This window comes from Dasypus novemcinctus, chromosome 24, assembly GCF_030445035.2.
Source record: "Dasypus novemcinctus isolate mDasNov1 chromosome 24, mDasNov1.1.hap2, whole genome shotgun sequence".
Classification (NCBI taxonomy): domain Eukaryota; kingdom Metazoa; phylum Chordata; class Mammalia; order Cingulata; family Dasypodidae; genus Dasypus; species Dasypus novemcinctus.
In genome coordinates, this window is record NC_080696.1 from 36,883,119 (window position 1) to 36,904,395 (window position 21,277).

Below are 21,277 nucleotides of genomic sequence, written 5' to 3' on the forward strand. Positions count from 1 at the left end.
ACGATATTGTTAGCTAATATTTATTGAGCCACCCAGTCCTCATGCCACCATTATGAGGTGGCTACTTTCATTATCCCCATTTTACAAAGGAGGAAACTGAGGCACAGAGAAATTAGGTAACTGCACAGCTGGGATTGGGACCCAGGTAGCGTGGCTCGAAAGCCTGTACTAGCCCAGGGACTGTGTTAGCATTCTCGTTTCCACGCCAATGCACTGAGCTATTCCGAAAAAGTGATTTTGCCCCTCTGAGACTCAATTTCCTTGTTTGCACAATGGGAATTCCAGTAGTGTCTATCTGGCAGGGCTGTTGTGGGAATTAATGAGAATGTGTACTTGGAATGCTAGGCACAGTGCCTGCTGCAAGCACTCAAGGAATGAGCTGGAAATCCACTGATAATACCAGGGAGAGGCTGGGCAGGGAAGAGAGATGACTCTGACCCGCTGGAGTTCACAATCTGCATACAATGTGCCAGGCCCAGAGCTGGATGGTTTGAATTGGAGCCCACAGGAAGGCAACCGGACCTGCCCTTCTCCATGTGTGCATCAGGGACTCGGAATTGCTGGAGAAAAATATGGATTCCTGGGCCTTCCTCTCAGGCCAGAACTATCAGAGTCCTTTGATGATGGGCTCAGGAATCTGCATTATTCGACACACTCTCCAGTTGATTCTAAAGCACCATGGAAGTTGAGAGCCACCGAGTCCAGTTTGAGCACGGTCAGTGTAGAATTTCCGTGATAATTTGAGATGTACTGAAAATATTTCAGGACCTGTCCCTCCAGCCCCCTTCCTTTCTGCAGCACCCGGCGCCGGAGATCCCGGACGGAAATCTTGCGTTTCAGACAACGACAGGACTTCTACCGTCTAGGGCGTATTCCCCAGCAGCCTGCGGGATCACGGAACTCCTGTTTCAGGGCGAGCCTCCTCTGGCCCAAACCGGGAAGCAGAAAGTAGGGCCCGCAGCTCTCTGCCTAGACTCCAGCTTGGAGCACTAAGGCCAGGGCCCGGGCGTTGCAGCTGCGATGCATGACTATTTCAAGGTCACACCGTGACTCAAGGGACCAGGCAGAGGCTTGAACTCAAGTCCCACCGCGGCCTCGCAAACCCATGCGCCGTGGGCAGGGCTCCCCGGGATCACCCAGGCAACGCGAGCACACCGTGGCTGAGACCCAGGTCGGGAGCGGAAGGCAGACAACTTGTGGCCGGAGTCTCAAAGCCAAACTCAGCATGTAGATGCAGTGCATTCCCCCCAGTGTGGGACATGACACCCGGGGATGAGCCTCCCTGGCACCGAGGGATCACTACCAAATACCAGCTGAAGATGGAACTAGAAAATGACCTTGAGTTAAAGGTTCAATGCGGATCAGCAGACTATCCCTGTCTACATATAATAACATGACTTTAAAATGCTGTTTGACCTAATGTAAGGGGGAAATGGAAAGCAGAAATGGCTACGAGTCTCTACAAAAGAGTCTGGAGGCTGTCAGAAGAATTGCCCCTGTGCACAGCTGAGCAGAGTCTGGGAGACAGATGGAGTGGATGCAATCGCCAGGTGTTGGTTCCTTTGAGGGCTAAAGAGACCCACGGGTTCTATGGTCATGGCAGACGGGGTTCACTGCCATGTCAGATGGCCCTTCTTTGGAGCTGGTGTTTCTGTGTGATGGAACTGGACTCAGATGGGATCTCTTTTCATAAGACTTTCATCCTACTCTACTGGAATTGTAGTTGGTTTTGGGGTTTAAGATATATTTAGGGGATTTGAATCTCTGGACTGACAATAGGATAGCCAGGCCCTGAGCGTCAACAGACTCCAGCTCCTACAATCTGATTTATTGGACTCACCTCACTCAGCTAAGATGGAGTTGAAGAAGGACAACCACCACACCATGGAGCCTAGAGTGCCTACTACTGAAAGCAGGAGGATTGCATCCAGTATCCATGTGGAATCTGAGCCTCCTCCTGACATAGAGGTGCAACAGACACAACCAATCCAAGGCCCACAGAGAAAAGGTGGCATTGGAATGGGAAAAGTGGACATGGTGGCTGATGGATATGGGGAATGGCAGGAAGAGATGAGATGTGGAGGCGCCTTTGGGACTTGGAGTTTCCGTGGATGGTGCTTCAGGGGCAATCACCGGACATTGTAAATCCTCCCAGGGCCCACTGGATGGAATGTGGGAGAGTATGGGCCATGATGTGGACCACTGACCATGACGTGCAGAGATGCCCAGAGATGTACTTACCAAATGCAATGGATGTGTCATGATGAAGGGAGTGAGTGTTGCTGGGGGGAGTGGTGGGGTGGGGGTGGTGGGGTTGAATGGGACCTCATATAATTTTTTTTTTAATGTAATATTTTTACAAAATCAATTAAAAAAACACAAAAACACTCGCAGCGGCGGGGCCTCTGTCAGGCTGAGACCACTTCGCCCGGCACCTCCCCCGGCTCCGCCCCACGGAAGTGTTTGCCCACGTTCTAGAGCGCTGATTGGCCCTTCGGCTCAGGGGGCGGAGCTCGCGGCAGGCACGGCGCGTACTTCCGGCTGCCGGGTTGACCTGAGGAAGCAGCAGCCCGGGCGGCGGAAGCGGCTGAGGTCTGCCTTTGCAGCGGGACCTGCGGCTGAACGCTGGACGCGGCCCGGGATGGCAGACGGCGCAGTGAGCCGCGGAGGAGGCGCGGCAGCAGCCCGCGTTCCTCATGGAGATGGAAAGGGAGTTCAGCAGATCGACAAGGCCGGGCACTGGGCGGCCGTTTACCAGGTGGGGAGCGCCCGGGAGCGCGGTAGGCCCTTCGCTTGGGCCGTGTGAGCCTTTCCCGCAGACCCCCGGGTCCCGTCCTCCCTCCGGGTCCCGTTCTCCCTCCGGGTCCCGTCCTCCCTCCGGGTCCCGTCCTCCCTCCGGGTCCCGTTCTCCCTCCGGGTCCCGTTCTGCCTCCGGGCTCCGCGCTCCGTCTCGCCTCTGCTGCTTGATCCTTCGATCCGACCGCGGCAGAGGCCGCCCCCTTCTCTCTTCGTCCCCGAGTGGGCCTCGCAACCCCCCGAAATCCCCCGTCTACCTCCTGTCCTGCAGCCCCCCTGACCTCGAGTCTGAAGGCCGCCGGGCTGTCCTCTCAGCACGAGTCCTTCGCGCCTCGCTCCGCTGCCCCTGCTTAGCCCCGCTGTGTCCCCTGGGGTTGATTTGACACCCCCACTACTTCCACTTCTGGACGGGAACACCTCAGAGTCCCTTCCTTTGTCTCCTTGGGGGAAAAGGTTACCTCTCCCTCACCCCTTCACATTTCCTTTTCTCCAGTCTCAGTGCGTGTCGAGTCCCAAGAACGGCAGAGTCTCCGTCCCCCTTCCTGTTCATTCATTTGATGATGGGAATTGGCGTGTCGCTGCGGAGCTTGGTACTGCCCTGGGCGCTGGAGAGTGTTGAATCCTATTATCCTTCACGGAATTGGAGTCGAATAAGCGGTCCGGCAAACACAAGTAATTTCAGATGGTGACAGGCCTTGTGAAGAAAAGAAAACGTTGCAGCGGGGTAGAGAGCCGCTGGATGGAAGGTGGGTTACCTGTGTGAGGGGCATCGCCCACGGTTTGTCAGAGGAGGAGACGTTTGCTCTGAGCAGAGTGAGGAGGAGCAGCAAACCATAAGACTGTCAGGCCAGAGTTTTCCCACGAGGAGGCCTGCAATACCTCCCTCCTTCGTGGCTAAAATATTGCCCTTTCAGTCAGGGACTATGGAACCTTAACGTTTTATCCTCAGTAAATCGCGTCTTTCCCCAGCTTTGCTCTTTGGTCTTGGCTGAGATCTATCTTTGAGTCCTCATCTACTTTGGATTGTGGTGGGTCATAAATTAAAAATTACCAAGGTAGGGTTTCTCGCATATCTCCAAAGCATCAGATTAAAATACCCCAGTAGGTCTGTTTTCAGGAAGCTAAATCCTCTGAAGAAAATACGTGCTCCCGATTAAATGTCATGCGGGGGTTGTGAGGATTAACCAAAACCACACTCTCTATCTTAAGTAAAGAACAGAATAGAGAGATTTTGTTACTTGTGTAAAGAGAGAAAGCAGTTTGTTCTGTTTTCAGTTTATAGGCCCAGAAGGCAAATTGTGAGGTCTATCAGCTGGTATTAAGATCTATTGTGAGCTCCTCTTAAAAAAAGGAAGAATCTTTAAGCAGTTCTTTGTATGCTTGATCAAGTCTTGGTTTCATCTGGATTTCCATCAAACTTGTTTGACCGGATCCTTTTTATTTGGACTGTAGTATAGTCTGATAGTCTGTGTTTTTTTTTTTTTTAAAAGATTTATTTATTTATTTAATTTCCCCCCCTCCCCTGGTTGTCTGTTCTCGGTGTCTATTTGCTGCGTCTTGTTTCTTTGTCCGCTTCTGTTGTCCTCAGCGGCATGGGAAGTGTGGGCGGCACCATTCCTGGGCAGGCTGCTCTTTCTTTTCACGCTGGGCGGCTTTCCTCACGGGCGCACTCCTTGCGCATGGGGCTCCCGCACGCGGGGGACAGCCTTGCGTGGCACGGCACTCCTTGCGCGCATCAGCGCTGCTCATGGCCAGCTCCACACGGGTCAAGGAGGCCCGGGGTTTGAACCGCGGACCTCCCATATGGTAGACGGACGTCCTAACCACTGGGCCAAAGTCCGTTTCCCAGTCTGTGTTTTACTGATGGACTCTTACAGTGTTGCTGGACCACTGTAATCTGTATATGATCGATTAATATATAAAATAGGTATTCCATGTCCAGTTTCTGTAGACTAATTGAAGTCCACTAGTGTCTTTGAAAATGTGTAGGCAAGTTTTCTGCATCCATTCCTATGCAGTAGGGTCTAAAATGACTTTTAAAGTGAAAATTTTTGGTCGGAAGTATTGGAATTGGCTGTGATCTACTCCATGATAAGTGGAGGCATTGGGACGGAATCTTTTGTACTGAAAATGAGCTGGCAGCAACAAATTTATACTGTAAATATTAGTTGAATTTATTTTTCACTGTGTGTTGGGCCAGCATGGCCAGACCTGTCACCTAAGCATTGTTAAAATTGTTAAGCAAGTTGCTAGGATAGAGCGTATTGGTCCTCAATTAGTTTCTTCATTGTTCTTAAGTTTCTCTACCACATTGGAAGAGTTAGTTAGGATTGCTTTATGTTGAGATTTCCCCAGCTTCTTAATGGATTATCACATTCCTGAAGGTGGTTTCTTTTGACTTTAGAGAATTGTCTCCTGTGAGCATTTTTTTTTTCCTCCCCCCCCCCCAGCAGGGGATATTGTCTTTCCTAAAACTGAAGTCAGAAACTCTTCTTTTTAAGCTCATAAGCTGTTATTTTACAACTGTGGCATTTCAAAAACAGTTCAGATGACCTTGAGTCTAAAGTGGCAAATTTTCCAAGTTGTGTGTCAATTTACCAAACCTATTATTTTTCAAGAATTCAAAGAAATGTGCTTGTGGTTGGTAGAAAATGAAAGTTTAAAGAAAGCAATATTTTACAGCCTTTCAAAATGAGGGCAGCCTTATACAAAGTAATGCTTTGAGCTTGCCTTGTCTATTACGATTAGAAAAATATGTAATTTTTAAAAAAACTTTGAAAAGAAGGTAGTGTGGTCATTTCTCACTATCCTGGCTTCTAACTAGAACAAGAAGATGCAAGAAATTGGAAACAATTAGGAAAAGAACAGAGGGTGAAGTGGACTTTTGAGTGCTGAGGTATGTGGCAGCTTAGAAGACAAAAAGGTTTCAGGCAAAAATGCTGTGCTAGCTCAGTTTGATAAAGTGAGCATAAACCATGTTTTTGATCATTAATGTTAATAACTAGCACAGACGCTAAGTATTTTGCTCTATTAAAAAGTCAGCTTTGATAGCATTTTTAGATGACTTTATACAGTGTTTTCTAACATTTAAGCAACTATCTGGTTTGGTGAGCCTTGGGTTTGAGTCTGTCTGGTTGACTGAAAGAGGTGAGAGCATAGATATAAAATAGAAACTGGTTTTAGAAGCTAGAATGGGGAAGAGAGGCTTAAATGAATGCAAAGGAGAGCGATATGCTGCCATTGATCTGTAGTTTAAAGAGGGTTTGGGTCAGGTGTTTGCTAATTCTTTTGCCTCTAAATTCCTTGCTTCTCTAACACAGTTCACTCTTCAGTGTGAATGATTTGATTGTTTCAGATTAAGGCGATTGCAACAATAGTCCATGGCTTGAAGGCAAGATTTATTCCATGTGAAAGGTAGGCTTTCTAAAAGGAGCCATGCCTTGATTTACATTTGTCTTTATAGCTGCTTTTATTAAGAAATATGACCTAATACCTGACTAGATTAAAACCTATGCTATAACAGTAGTTCACTAATAACAGTTCCTTACTGTTCAATACAGATTGTGTTCTTATATTCCAGGAAAAAGAATATCATAACTTCTTAATGCCACTCTTTAGAGGGGGAGAAAAGCTATTTTAGTGCAGAGGAGAAAGATCTATATACTATGACTCACTTCACTTTAAAAAAAAGAAAAGGCGGACGGAAATGACGTGGAGAGATTGGGAAGTTCTAGTCATCTTGAGCGACCCATTAGGTCTAAATGGTCTTGTTTAGCCCTGGTTTGAGTGGACTAAATTTAGGTGTCTGATCACCACTTTGGAAATGGTGTAAAGACCTTTGTAATTGTCTGGACTAGTATTAAATTAACTGGGCACACAAGTAGAAACAGCAGAGGGAAGAATTTTTTGCTATCATTATTTGTTTGACATCACTGGCATATTTATAGGAATACTTTGGTACCTTTGGAAGTAAACCATGCCAGATGGTTCTGAAAAGTCCTCTGGGGCATAATGGTAATACAGATGTTTTCAACCAGATATCCACAGTTGGGCTCATTGGCCTCCCCACTGCATTTTCCATTTTAGCTCCTCAAAACCTGTAAAAATTCCTGGTCTTGAATAATGTGGTCAAATGTATAAGAACTTCATGATAGAAAAATGAGTAAGAAATTTCCTGTAGGAGGTTTCAGACTAGAAACTGCTGAAATAACTGCCCTTTCTTCCTTCCTTCCTTCCTTCTTTCTTTCTTTTCTGTGATTACTTGTTTTCTTTGGCTGATCTTTTAAGTTACAGAATTCTTTGGACAATTTTTGTTCTAGGCGGTACTTTTAATTGCAGATACTTTCTCTTAGTCCTTCTTCAGCCCATATATATTTTGCACAATCTGGTACTTCTCCATATAGCATTTATGTTAATTATTTCCTGTTAACTAATTTATGCTGACAAGTAGGCTGGACATGTTTCTTTTTACTGTGTGTGTTCAGGAAAATTGGAATTCTAGCCAGGTTATTGTTTCTGAGATGCTGTAGTTTTGGCATCAGTCTCTTGATTGCATGTTTTGAGGATCCAGGAGTGCTGGGGACTTAGCTGCAGTTTTTGACCCCCTCTGCCACATTTTGTTGGTTGATTACCATGCGTTCCTTCTCCCCACTCCAGTGGTTCTCATATTTTGCCTAAAATCTGCAGCTGTTTCTAGTTTCCCATTGCAGAAATCAGTGAAACCAGTTTTGTATTAATATGGTGTTCCTCTTAAGTCTCGCCACATCCTTCCAATATGTACATTCTTCATATTATCTATAGAATAACTGTTTAAAAAACAGATCTCCAGACACAAAATGACAAATATTATATAATCTTACTCGGGGATTCAGAGAATCAGAAACAAGAATACAGGTAACCAGAGGCTGGGCAGGGGATAGGGAATGGGGAATTAAAGCTTAATTGGTACATAGTTTCTATTGCGGGTGCATCATGGTGTACAACATTGTGAATGTAATTAACACTGCTGAATTATATGTCTGAATAGGTTGTATATTTGTTACTAAAATAAACATTTTAAAAAGGAAATTTTAAAAAAACTAAGATGTTAGCCTGTCCTTCCTCATTGAACTATGTCTGGTACTTCATGATATCTGTAAAATCCAGGTTCCAGCATCCCCCTCCCCCACAGGCCTTCTATTCTAGCCACACCAGCCAATGCAGTGTTCTCCAAATTCATCCTTACCTTTCATTCCTTTATACCTTTGCACAGCACTTGGTCTAAAATGCCTTTCTCTCCCTCTGTAGCTTGCACCTCCCAGCTCAACCATGCGCCTCCTTGCACTAGTGTTTTGCTCTCTTACCTGTTTCCATACAGTTTCATGTATCTCTCTGCTAAAGCCCTTCTCTCATTGTAGCTGTTTCGTTACATTTGGTGTCTGTCTTCTCTAGAGTCCACGTTTCCTGAGGTCAGCAAGCCCATCCTTCTCAACAGTGTCCTCTGCACTAGGCACAAAGTAAGTGCCTAATGAATGCTGGGAGTGAATTGGTGTCAGGACCTTGCCTAAGCCCTAACAGTAAAAATCTATAGAAGACATGGTTCCTAATTCTCATCTTAGTGGCGGAAATGATAGAAGCAAATAGATTAGCCAGCATTTGTACCAATAGCAGAGGTCACTCTGGAAGAAAATCTCCCATTTTGTGTCCTGGCTGATGAGAGTCTAGTTTTGCCTACTGCGGCTGCCTTAGAAGACAGGCTTGAATTCTTACGCAGTAGAAGGAGGCACTGCCAGCTTGTTTCACAGAAGCTTTCAATTCAACAGCAAATTCATATTTGGCCTTAGAGGAACTTAATAGGCACCTTGGAGGTGATATATATCTGTCAAAAATTGTTGAATTACTCTGTCCCTTGCACTTTTCATGCATGCCATCTAGGACTTTGCATGTAGTTGATTCATAAAATTTTTTGAGTTTGAGATATCAGATATGTAAGGCTCTTAGAAAGTAGCAACCTTTACAGAGGTCTATGATTTTTATAAACTATTATGAATGATAAAGACAAACATTTTTGGCATTTGATCAAACCACCCTTTAAAGCCAAGAGTATAATTTAATCTTTTGCTTTTTTAGTGGCCTTAATGTCTAGGTTTGTGTTCTAGTCTAAGCTCTAACACAAACAACACTGAATGGTCCCTTACTTTCTTTGGGTTTCATTCTCCTCCTTTGTAAAAATGATCTTGACTAATTTGTCACTAAGGGCACATCAAGTAATGTAAGGCCCTCATGTATTCACAAAGAGAATCCTAAAATAATCCTTGTAAAAACTGCAGTGGTTACTCAGTTTTGTAAAGTATGTGGGTGTGGATGGGTTCAGTTAGGCTCAAAAACTTCGAGAAGGTTTGTTAGTATATTTAAAGACTCAAATAACAATTTTCAGTCTTTTTTTCCCCCAAGAGTATTAAACACTTTTAATAAATACAGTTCATTTGATTGAGTAATGTGGGAAAATGAGTAGCTGACACAGAAGTTATGCATGCACCTTTTCTCTAAGTAGCAATTGGGTGGTTTTTCCTGTAAAAGATAGAGGAACTGATTCCTGAGAATTTACAGACGATTCAGCCCCAGCTAGGTATATGAAGATTAGCTACCCTTTATGTTGTAATTTTAGAAAGAAACCTAAAACATCTGGTGTAAGCTCTGTTTGAATAGCATGATAGCTTACTCATCTGCCATCCTTGAGAAGAAAGTACCTAAGTCTCCAGCAGTTTGTTTTATTTCACATAGAAATAGTCTTTATCGTTAATTAAGCTGCTTTCCCTGTCCTTTTTTCAGGGCAACTTGACATATCATGAGTATCTTGCTGATAGTTTGTAAATTTTTAATGTCTGCAAACTAGACACAAGACCATTTCCCTGGAAGATCCACCTCCTGCCCCAAAGGGGGGAAAAAAACAGCCAAAGAAAGTCTAGTCCTCAATTCTATTGATCTTCAAGACTTGCTACAAGGCACACTGCAGACAAAATAATAACTCCTGGTAAGTGATTTTGTCTTTTTTTTTTTTTTTTTAATTCCTAAAGTGGTTCATTTGCCCTTCTGAATATTTAGCATTCTGCCAAGGCAGGGGAGTTTATCGATCCCCTCTGGTCAGTGGATAAGAATTAGTGCTTCAAGAAGTCAGGTCTGTAATATGGACTCAAACTAAACATGGCTTAGTGGCAAAGCAGAATTTAGGGTCTATATTTTCTTTGGGAAATATACAATTTAGAGTCCACTCTACTCGTATTTCTTACTGCTCTTAACCTAGTACTTACTGTGCCAGGAAATTCTAACTCCTTGAATGAGGGTTAACCACTTGTTGAAGTAAATCATTGGGCCAAGTAAGTGTTTTATTCTGGGCTCCTCTTTTGTGGCAGAGGTTTCTTCCCATAGACAGAGGCATGCTTTTCCAGATCAAGAAGGAAAAGCTCAGCTGTGTTTGTGGGTTTTGTGGGTGAGCAACACTGCTTGCTAAGATAAGACGAACATAGCAAAACTAGGTTTCCAAAATTACATTTTAAAATATTAATTAGTGATTAGGAAATGAAAATTCTTTTTCTTATTTTTAGATAATTACTGTTTTGAAACATTTTTCCCCCTGACCTCATCTTTTCCTTTTTCGAGCTTCCCTTATTGATGCATTTCTTCCTTTTGAAGAATCACATTAAAAATTCCAACATAAAGTTCCAGCAAACGACTTAGTTTTTGTTCTGATGGATACTGGTTACTCGGAGGATTATACACTACTGCAAATTACTTACAAGAAAAGTGAATATCCGGTAATTACTTAAAATAGTTGGAGTTCCTTGAGAACACAGGGTTACTTAAAAATGTCTGGGGATGAAATCACTTCTGAATATAGTGTCACTCAAGAGAACAAATAGGCAAACTGCATTGAGTATAATACAGTAAATTAGCTTTAAATTCCCTTGATAGTTAAACATTTGTCCCTGTTCTATTTATCCCTTTTAGATTTTGTTCTGCTTCACTCTTCAGATAGGTCTGCTTCTGCAAGGATGCCTGCAAAATATGCCTTCACGGGTCATAAATATCTAGTGGTCGTTTTTCGGAAGACGATATTCTGGTTTTTGCTCCTTTGTTATTAATGCTTGGCTTTTTTTCTTTTTTCTTCTACCCTGATTTGAACTGTATTTTTAACAGCATCTTTGCATTAAGAGCATTGCCATTATTGTTCTCCACTACCTGGACACCTCCCTATTGTCAGGGTTTTCAGGATCATTCTCCGAGTGGGGTAAAGCAGAATGGGGGCACGATCAGGAAGTTGTTAAAGCCACACCAGGTTTACTGGCAGAAACCCAAATTTCTGGAGCATCCCCACCATGTACCATGTGGTTTTGTAACACCTGAGGATTAGCTAGTCCATATCTCTTGAAAATTTCTCAAGAATCCACATCTCATGGGTGCTGGGTTTCACGGGTCCTTTGTGTGACAGTCATGATACCATTTGTGAGTATGTTTAAATATTCCTTCATGTCCTGCTGACAGTTTTTTTTGTGTAATTCCTAAGGATATTAGTGTCATTAGCAGTGTTTTACTTAATCTGTCCATATCACAGATAACTATCCAGGTGTGCTGCTTTCCCTTATTTTTCTACCAGCTAAGAATGCCTTTTCAAGTTTGAGTAACAATATTTGAAGAGTGCACAGCAGCAGTCCTAGGTCCTGTACTCATCCTTACTTAACTAGTTTTCATCCTCTGAGCTTAAATTTTACCCAGGAAACTTACAAAAACATAGTTGTCCTACACAGAGAATTTGCTGTAAAAGTAGTTGAACTTTAACAAACCTAGTACTCCCCCCCCCTTTTTTTGTGAATATGTATTTGTCAACTAAACCTCCTTTTGCAACTTGTGTTATTACATGATGGTAACAGACTTTTGTGTTCTCAACTGCCTTTTGTTGGTTGGAAGATGTTGCTTTTGAAAGTAGGAAAGAAATGGCTTTGGAAGATGGACTCATACTTTGGTTTGAAGTAGTAGTCTGTTATGTCCCTCGCTGTCAGTGTGAGGTGCAGCTGGAGATGGGTGTGGTCCATCACCTAGAATTTCCCATCTTTGCTTTGAGGAGGTGGTTGCCATTCTAACTCTTAAGAACTGCACGGCACATGCTGTTTTACCTGCTGGGCAAAACTCAGCTCTGATGGTTTCCCTTGTACTTGACTTCAAATCAATAAAATGCCATTCTTTGGTACTGTTTAAATGCCAGATCCATTACAGAAAGAAGAAAGGATACAACTGAAATTAAAGGATTAAATGGGCATTACCCCTTTAGTTTTGTAAAAGCCTTTAATGTTTGCTTTTTTTGTAGGTTGATCATAGGGAAGTGATAAGTATGTTAGGTTATTTGTGGTTTGAGCTAAGTTTAGTCTCCTGTTCACAGCTTGCTTTATAGCCTTTGACATTAAAACATGCTTTCTAGAAAGACAGATTTTACATGTAGGACACAATCTGTATTCTGTACTTGGCTACATTTAAAATAACATTGTCTCAGTATTTTGGATGGTGGACAGTTTGAGGCATAGTAATGTTCTTTGAAGATCATTGATTCCTGTGACCTCTTTCCTTTATCAGCAGATAAATTAGATTCTTTCATAGAGGTTTGGAACTCTTGCTCCAAGCCCCTGGCTAAAAAAGGCATAGTTGACATTAAAAGATTAAAAGAGGATTTGTAAGATTTTGAGCAACTCTGAGATAGATTAAAGCTAGACTTTGATTGGCCGTGTATAGGAAATCTTCCTCTTAGTTGATAGTGCCTTGCTTCTAAAGGCAGGGGCATGTATATCTGGTTTCTAGTATCATATAGAACAGTTGCTCTTTAAAGATTTATTCCCAAACTGCCCTTCTCCTCTTAAGCAACGGTCCTGAATGTACACGCCCATAGGGACGATGAGGTGATGGAAAAAGAGGGATTAGGAAACCTGGATTTGGGTTCTGATTCTGCCTTTGACTGTCGTAGAGCCTTGAAGGAGTTATAGGATCTGTAAAATGAGGCGATTAGAGCAGATAGCCTTATTGCATGATCAGGCTCTGACATTCTACAACTGCATTGTTCACACAAGGTGCCAGGAGGGTGGGACAGCATTTCTGGGGGGAAAAAAGGAGGGGGGGGGTGTGTTCCAGTTGTGCTGGATTTGGTAACATTGTATGGCTGTTCCATGATCCCCTTTATCTAAAAGGTAACACAACTTTTTCTTCTCGTGTAAAGAGGATTATTGGGTTTTGTGATTGGACCAGAATCTCCCCTTCAATGGAAAAATGCACAGTCTGATTCATGTTTTATCCTTGTTCATAATAAAACCCAGTAATAGCTGACATTTATTGAGTTCTTTTAGACACTATAAATTGGTTTATAAAGCAGGAAATGTTTTAAGAGGACAAGTAAGTATCAAGTCATCAGCGTTCTTTTCTTCCTGAGGTATCCCGTGTCCTGGATCCACTCTGCACTAACACTGTGGTGATGTGATCCTTGCTTCATTTTCCTAGTATATGACTGCAGAAAGAGACAAGGCATTGTCCTCAGCCTCCCCAATTTATCAGGACACATGAAGATATAGTTTGTAGTTTCTGACCATTGCCCAGCTTCCTAACCTCTTCCCTAGATGTCACAAGTTGGTCACCCCCAGTTATATTTTGCTTGGTCCACACAGTGTCTTAAAATTTTTTTTTGCCATTGCTTATGTCGGGAGAAGTCGCATAAAATTTTGAATTTTTGGCTTCTTTTGAAATATCTGAAGGTCAGGCATCCTGAGTACAAATTCCTGCGCGGCAGTGGCCTGCTGGAGAGGAGGAGCACAGTTGGCTTGTGGAAGGTCACAAACTTATGCTACGGTTTCTATTATACAGCCTCCTGGCAGGGCACGCTGCCCCTGTTTAAGTACACTACATGGCCTGTGAAGGGGTCTCCTCCAAATGGGCTTCCTCTTCAAGTTTAATATTAATACGAGAGCTAGAGTGATTTTAAGAAGATGTCTAACCTTGAAGTAGTTGGTGTACCATCATTTTAAAATCCAATCAGGGAAAGACTAGGTAGAGGGAGAAGGTTGGCGATTAGTGTGGAAATGCCTGAGGTAAAATCCAGGTTAAAATAATTAGCCAGATGCTTCTTTTCTTCCTGCCCTTTGCCCTAACCACTTCATCCTCAGCCCTCTTCTGCTGTTTTGAGAAAGTAGGAAGTTGACACCATTTTTCCCACCTCAGGCAAATGAGTGTGACTATATTTTTGTTCCAAGTTCAGTTATTTCCAAGAACTATTTTTTTTAACTCAAATTCAATTTTTTTCACTTATTAAATTTAAGTATATCTTTTTAAGGATATCTTTTAACAGAGATAAACAATAAGTGTATAGTAAACATTGTAAACTTACAAAATATGCGTATGATCATATAAGGTACCCATATATACCAAGAACTACTTTTGATTACCAACTTGGAAATTAAATTTGGTGGGCTTATGGGAATTGATAAAAAAGAGTGGCTTGCCTAATATGCTTGCATCAAGAAATCTAGGAAGTAGTGCTTTTTATGTTTGTTTTTGTTTTTTTGCGTGTTTTTTTTGTACTTCATTTTTTTCCCTCCATTCCCCCTCCCCTGCCCTACTGTTTTTGCTGTCTCTGTACATCCACTGTTTGATCTTCTGTATCTATTTCTCTTTTTGTTTTCTCTTCTCATCTTTCTCCTCTGGTATTCACCAGGATTCGATCCTGGGGACCTCTGATGTGGAGAGAGGTTCCCTGTGAGTTGTACCTCCTTAGTTCCTGGTTTCTGCTCCTCTTCATCTTGACTCTCCCCTTCGTCTCTTTTCTGTTGCGTCATCATCTTGCTGCGTGACTCACTTGCGCGGGCACTGGCTCACTGCATGAGCACTCGGCTTCCTGCGTGGGCATTCGGCTTATCACGCAGGCACTGGCTCACCACATGGGCACTCGCATGGGCACTGGCTTGCCACACGGGCACTCGTGTGGGCACTCGGCTCACCACATGGGCACTCGGCTCTCACATGGGCGCTTGGCTCACCATGCAGGGTGCTCAGCTCATCACGTGGGCACTGGCTTGCCTCACAGGCATGCTTTTCTTCTTTTTCACCAGGAGGCCCCAGGGATAGAACTGGGGTCCTCCTGTATGGTAGGCGGAGGCCTTATGACTTGAGCCACATCCACTTCCCAGGAGTAGTGTTTTTAATGACTTGCTTTATGACTTGGTTAGGGATGATACCGTTCGTCATGTGCCTAAGCTCATGACTAGATGGTTTCTCCACCTTAGCCTCTCAACTAAGGGAAGAAATAAATGATAGTCATAATAAAAATAAAATAAATATATAGATTGCAAGGAATGTGTGTCTGTTAAAGGTCTCTATCCCTGTTTAGTGGTAGAAGTGGATTTTATGTTGTAGGACATTGTTTTTCTTTGATATTTTCTCAACATCTGTTTTTCCATAGAGGTATGCTGTCTATGACAAACAGAACAAGCAATAGATAAAGAAGATTTTACCAATATAAAATAACCAAGGTCTTTCTCGTAAGTTTTGTAGGGCCCCCCCAGTAGCTGAATCCCAAAAGGACAAAAACACTTTCAGTATTTTAATAATGCTGAGTCATTTGGGATGATGGCATATTCACTTTATACTTTTTTGTATATTTGAAACTGGAATCGATGACTGAAGACCAGTTTCTCCCATGAAGCTTTCTGTCCGTCCTTCCTTTGCTCATCTGTTTATTCAATCACCCAACAAATACATGGGTAACTACCATGTGCCAGTCTCTGTACTGGTGGGGTTAAGTGGTGAGCAAGACAAACTTGGTCCCTGCCATTAAGAACTCAGTAGTGCAACAGGCAAAGTGGCTGTATAGTCGTCATCCCAGTTCAGAGCAGTAAGGGCTGTTAGAGGTTTAGACCCCAAGCAGTCTGGGGCCACTAAGGAAGAGGTGTATCTAAGTGGAGGTCTGAAAGGACAAGGAGAAGTGAGCCTTGAGTGTTCTCTGGACCCCTAATCTGGGGTTCACTTATACTCCCATTTCTGTTGATGTTGTGTCACATCTCCTGATTACCTAGGCTTGAAAGCGTGTGATATTTTTTAATTTCTTCTCTGCTCCTATTCCCCTTCCCCCACACATATATGCAATTCACACACACGCTTTCTCTCTCTCTATATATATATTTCCTCTCTGTCACTTCTTTCCAATTTTCTTTGCCATTTTCACCTTGGCTGCCCTCCCAGATCATCTTGCCTCACCCCAGGTTTTGTGTGCTACATATTGCTAGACAGGTCTTCCTTTTAAATTATAATGCAGATCTTCTCAGTCCAATGGATCACAGATTCTGCACCCTGAGTGCGATGTCCCCAACCCCTGCTTTTTCCACCTTATCACTCACATGTTCCCTGCATTTTGGCTGAACGGTCTGTTTTCTTTTCTTTTTAGCCTGCCCTCACTTGGCCTGCTTTGTGCCTTAAACTCTGGTGTTCTTTCTGGTGGTAACAACCCCTTCCTTGTTTCTGTTAGGTGACAGCCTCTGCCCTTTGAGGCACATTGCACATGCCACTGACTTCCAGGAACTTTTCCTGATCTTCTCACCTGTTCCTCTGAACCTTCCAATAGAGTGGGATGGTAGAGGTTACATCATGACGTAGACCTCACTCCACTGTGAGTCATCTGTGTCAGTGTCTTCTCTAGGAGGTTTGTTTGTTTCTCCACCAATCTTCTAGCTTCTATAGCACCAACCACAGGGCATTGCATTCAGCAGACACGCAGTATAGTACATAATGAAATGAATTGATAACGTGTGTAAAGAGTTATTTTTCTTATCCAAGTATGTATACAGTACATAAAAGTAGATTTATAATATATTTTAATATATAAAAAGAATCTTTAACGTAAAGCTTGCCTCATTAAGAATAAATTGAGGGAAGCAGATGTGGCTCAAGCAATTGGGCTCTCGTCCACCATATAGGAGGTGCAAGGTTTGATACCCATGGCCTCCTGGTGAAGGCAAGCTGCCCCGTGTGGTAAGCTGTCCCATGCGGAGAGCTGGCGCAGCAAGATGATGCAACAAAGAGACACAGAGGAGAAATAATAAGAGATGCAGCAGACAAGGGAGCTGAGGTGGCACAAGAGCATGATTGCCTCTCTCCCACTCTGGAAAGTCCCAGGATCGGTTCCTGGAGCTGCCTAATGAGAACACAAGCAGACACAGAAGAACACACAGCAAACGGACACAGAGAGCAGACAACGGAGGGAGGGGGGAGAAATAATAAATAATCTTCAAAAAAAAAAAAAGAAAAAGAATAAATTGAAAATTCGTGGCTAAGCCCTTGATCTGCTTCTAGCACTGTGAGAATAAAGGTCTCATTTTTTCGTAGAGAATTTTAAAGGGTATTTTTAAAGATCATGGCAGGCTTTTCCCATTTTGTGGTCTGTTATTAGTACTTCTCTGCACACAAATGACTTTTGAGTTATTCTTTCAAGTCAAGTACTTTGTAAATAAGTTTATTAAGATAATGATCCTCCTTTTAAATGAGCTAAGTGAGAGGTCTTTATTTTTAGGCATTCTAATACTTCAGATATGATTACAAATTGAGAGAATTCATGGTTACTTAAATTTAAACACAAAAATTATCATCTTGAGTAATTCTGAATGATTGATTCACTGATCACTGCCTGTTTTCTGTTCATATATTTATTAAAATCTTTCCTTGCCAAATAGAGGCAGTCAGAAGTAGATCTCTGCAAACCATTGAAGTTGTGAAAACAGCTACCCTTCTTTCCTTCTTCTAATTCTAGCTTTAGAAGATTATATATAGTATAAGTTCTGGATTTGATTTTCTGAAAATTGATTGTTGATTTGAAAATTATTTAATTGTCTATACTAAAGATTTGACAAGAAAGATTTTACCTGACAAATGGATGACAAAGTAGAATAAAAGATGCCTTGACTGTTTTCCTTTTAATAGTGCATGTATGTGTGTGAGAGAGAGACACAGAGAGAGAGATTAAGTGTGGTTTTGTCTCCTTCTAGTTTCATTTTGGAGTAATTTAAGTGTCACTAGTAGTTACCTCCTCTAGGCATGTCCTGGCCTTTAAGTGTTTCTCTACCTTTAACGTAGAATGAAACTCAGATCTACCATTCTCCAAACACCGCCTCCTGTGCATCTAACGCCCTCGCTTAATTACTTCCCCTCCACTGTCTTTCCCTATTATCCAGATTTCGAGTTGGTCCTTACCGCCAGAGTCCTCACCTGCCTCCCTGTGAAGCTGAGACCCCACGGCCTATCACTTTAAATGCTCTTATCTCCAGTACTCCTTGCTCTGCCCATCCCTAAGCAACTCTAGCTCTGGACCAGGCCATCTGTCTGCTTTTCTCTCCTTGGGCCCAGATTGCTAAGTGCTGCCAGAGAAAACCTTAAAGTTTTACAGATTGAGCCACTAGAAATCTGGTCTTTAACCTCAGAGCTGTCTCCTGTTCCTTATAAACAAGTGTCTTCCTCAGCTTCTGGACATCAGATCTAGAACTTACCTACCATCCTGTCTACCTCTTGTCTCTTACAAGGCATAAAGAGCCTTTTTTCCTGATTAAGGAGACCCTTGAATCTGTGGTCTGGATACTTTTCCATTTTTCTCTTGTTTGAGAAATACTGCTCTCTTTTAGGTGTGTATCTGCAGCCTTCCCTTGCTATTACCATCTTTTTTTTTTAAGATTTACTTTATTTTTACCCCCCCCCCCCCTCCGCCCCGCTCTCTTGTGTCCATTCGCTGTGTGTTCTTCTGTGTCTGCCTGCTAGGCAGCACCGGGAATCTGATGCGTCTTGCTGCATCAGTGTGCGGTGCTTCTCCTGGCTGGGCGGGCTGCGCTTTTTACGCATGCAGCGGCTTTCCTTGCAGGGCGTACGCCTTGCGCATGGGGCTCCCCTACGCAGGGGACACCCCTGAGTGCCTTGGCACTCCTTGCACACAGTAGCACTGCTTGTGGGCCATCTCACCACACGGGCCAGCAGGCCCTTGATTTGAACTCTGGACCTCCTATATGATAGGCGGATGCTCTGTCAGTTGAGCCACATCCTCTTCCCTGCTATTACCATCTTAAACATTCTCAGGCTTCCTCCAACTGAGACTTTCCCTCCAGCCACTGTGCTGTGATTTTCTTCTCCAGATGAAGTTTTTGAAATGGACACTGTATCCATGGTTCACCTCTCAGTCATTCCTTGATTCTAAGAAGTTAGTCTCCATCCCTTCATCCCCAGCAAGCCACTGAAATGAGTCTTGACAAGGTCACTATTTGCTTCCTTGTTACTAATTCCATGGAAACTTTATATCCTTAATTTAGCACCATTTAACATGGTTGACTCCTATTTGCCTTTTGAATATTCTTTTCTCCTGGTTTCAGTAACTTGTTTTTTTCTTTTTCCTTTCCTTTTATAGCTCCCATTCACTCTACACGTCCTTTTAGGTGTCCTTTGTGAGCTTGTTTGTTCTTCAGCTGCGGGAGTTCCTCCTCTACCCCAGCCACTCTTTTCATCTTTGTTCTTCCTGGGCAGTCTCATTTTTTCCACCCCAGCAGTAATAATGGCCCCGGAATTCAGAGCAGGCACTTTAGACTCTTGGGCTCTGGTACAGCTCTCAAAACCACTTTCAGTTCCTGAAATGCTGGTGCTCTCTTTGTCTCTGTCTCTCGCTGATCCTTTGCATATGCTGTTCCCTTTGCCTGGAATAGTCTACATTCTGCCCAGTTACACTCTGCCTAGCTCTTGTTCTACATTCCAGTCCCATCTTAATCATCCTCTTTTAGGTTTCTTTCCCTGATTTTCCCTTTCCCATGGTCTAAGTTAGAGGCTTCTTTGGGGTCCTCCCCTGGCCCCTGTATGTCCCCTGGCATAGCACTGTGTGGTTATCTGTAATCATAGCCATTGTTTTATTACCTCCTGTTTACTTACTCTTGCCAAGTAGTTTGTCAAGTCTTCATCAAGCCTCAACTACCCAAAAGGTCTGGGACTGCTTTTGCTTCAGTCATTTGTATCTTAGCCCTGGAAGAGAATGGAAGCAACGTCCTAGGTCTCTAGATCATTTTTCTTAAGTGTGTTTGTCTGTAGATTTTCATTTGTTTGGTATTTCCTGAAACTTTGTTCTTGCTAGACTGTTCACTGCAAAAAAAGAATCAGGGCAGGTGAAGCATTTGCCTCTGAAACAAAATCATTGTTTCTGCTTTTAACTTTTTTCTTAACATATTATCCTTGGTTCAGCCCTGAAGATGATGATTCTCTTATTTGTGGATCTCAGCTTGTCCCCTATGTTGTGCATCTTATGAACACATCAGTATTTGCCCATAGCATATGTTTATTTGAATGGAGAAGAGGAGAGGAGGAATAAAACATTTTTAAAAGCCTTCTTGCCTTTGGTCAGCTTGGCTTTACGGCTTGTAGCTGACCATTTTTTAAAAACATGATTCCCTTTAATTTTTTAATTTTTATTTATTTATTTAGTTGTTTCTCTCCCCTTCCTCCCCCTCCCCCAGTTGTCTGCTCTCTGTTTCCGTTTGCTGTGTGTTCTTCTGTGACCGCTTCTATCCTTATCAGCGGCACCGGGAATCTGTGTTTCTTTTTTCGTTGTGTCAGCTCTCCGTGTTTGTGGCCCTACTCCTGGGCAGGCTGCACTTTCTTTCACGCCGGGCGCCTCTCCTTATGGGGCGCACTCCTTGGGCGTGGGGCTCTCCTACACGGGGGACACCTCTGCGTGGCATAGCACTCCTTGTACGCATCAGCACTGCACATGGGCCAGCTCCACACGGGTCAAGGAGGTCCAGGGTTTGAACCACGGACCTCGCATGTTGTAGGCGGATGCCCTAACCACTGGGCCAAGTCCGCTTCCCTGACATGTCGGTTCTTATGAAGAAAGGCTATTTAGGGTTGTTTGGCTTTTTGTTGTATGTGATTTTTTTTTTTTAAATTTGTCTTTTAATTGGAACTTTTCTGTGAATGTAATCATTTAGAATAAAAGGGCTTAGTTTTATAATTTGCAGAGCACTTCTTTGTTACCTATTTTAAATGGTAGAACCCCTTGTGGCAAATGACTGGGGGCAAGGATTGTTATCCTCATTTTTTTCAAAGACTATAGATTCAGCATGGTATGTTGTCATACAGCAGAGCTGTGACCAAAAGGGAATCTTCTTCCTGATGGCACCTGCTTTCCTTCAGGCCTTGCTGTTTCTTAGACCGTTAGGATTGCTTTTTCATCAGGGAGAATGACTTTAAATGGAAGAGAGGTTTCTTCTCCTGACTGCAGCACTTCTCTGCTTTCATTCTGTAGCGCCTGGATACAGCAGTAGTTCAGAATCCTTAGTGTTATTTACTGTGGTTTCCTAAGCATGAAAAAGCCTTCTAACCTTTAGTAAGACTGAAGGCCAGAGGTAGAAAGGTTGAGAACAAAGCAGAAATAAAGCTTTCAAGACAGGGTTGTTGGCAGGGG

The 21,277-nt window shown here is 43.2% G+C and overlaps 1 protein-coding gene across 11 annotated transcripts in view; it reads left to right on the forward strand.

Annotated features, from left to right (window-relative positions):
- Nucleotides 1–2,551: 2,551 nt before the first annotated feature.
- Nucleotides 2,552–21,277, forward strand: part of LOC105745314 (uncharacterized) — a 79,785-nt gene continuing 61,059 nt past the window's right edge. For 6 of the 11 annotated variants that reach the window (XR_011647316.1, XR_011647317.1, XM_071211650.1 and 3 more), the window contains exons 1-3: nt 2,552–2,758; nt 3,290–3,542; nt 9,607–9,808. The gene's annotated coding sequence lies outside the window, so the exon portion shown is untranslated. Of the gene's footprint in view, nt 2,759–3,289; nt 3,543–8,226; nt 8,292–9,606; nt 9,809–21,277 lie in introns of all 11 variants that reach the window. The other 5 variants (XM_071211652.1, XM_058286941.2, XM_058286943.2 and 2 more) reach the window with 3 other exon arrangements.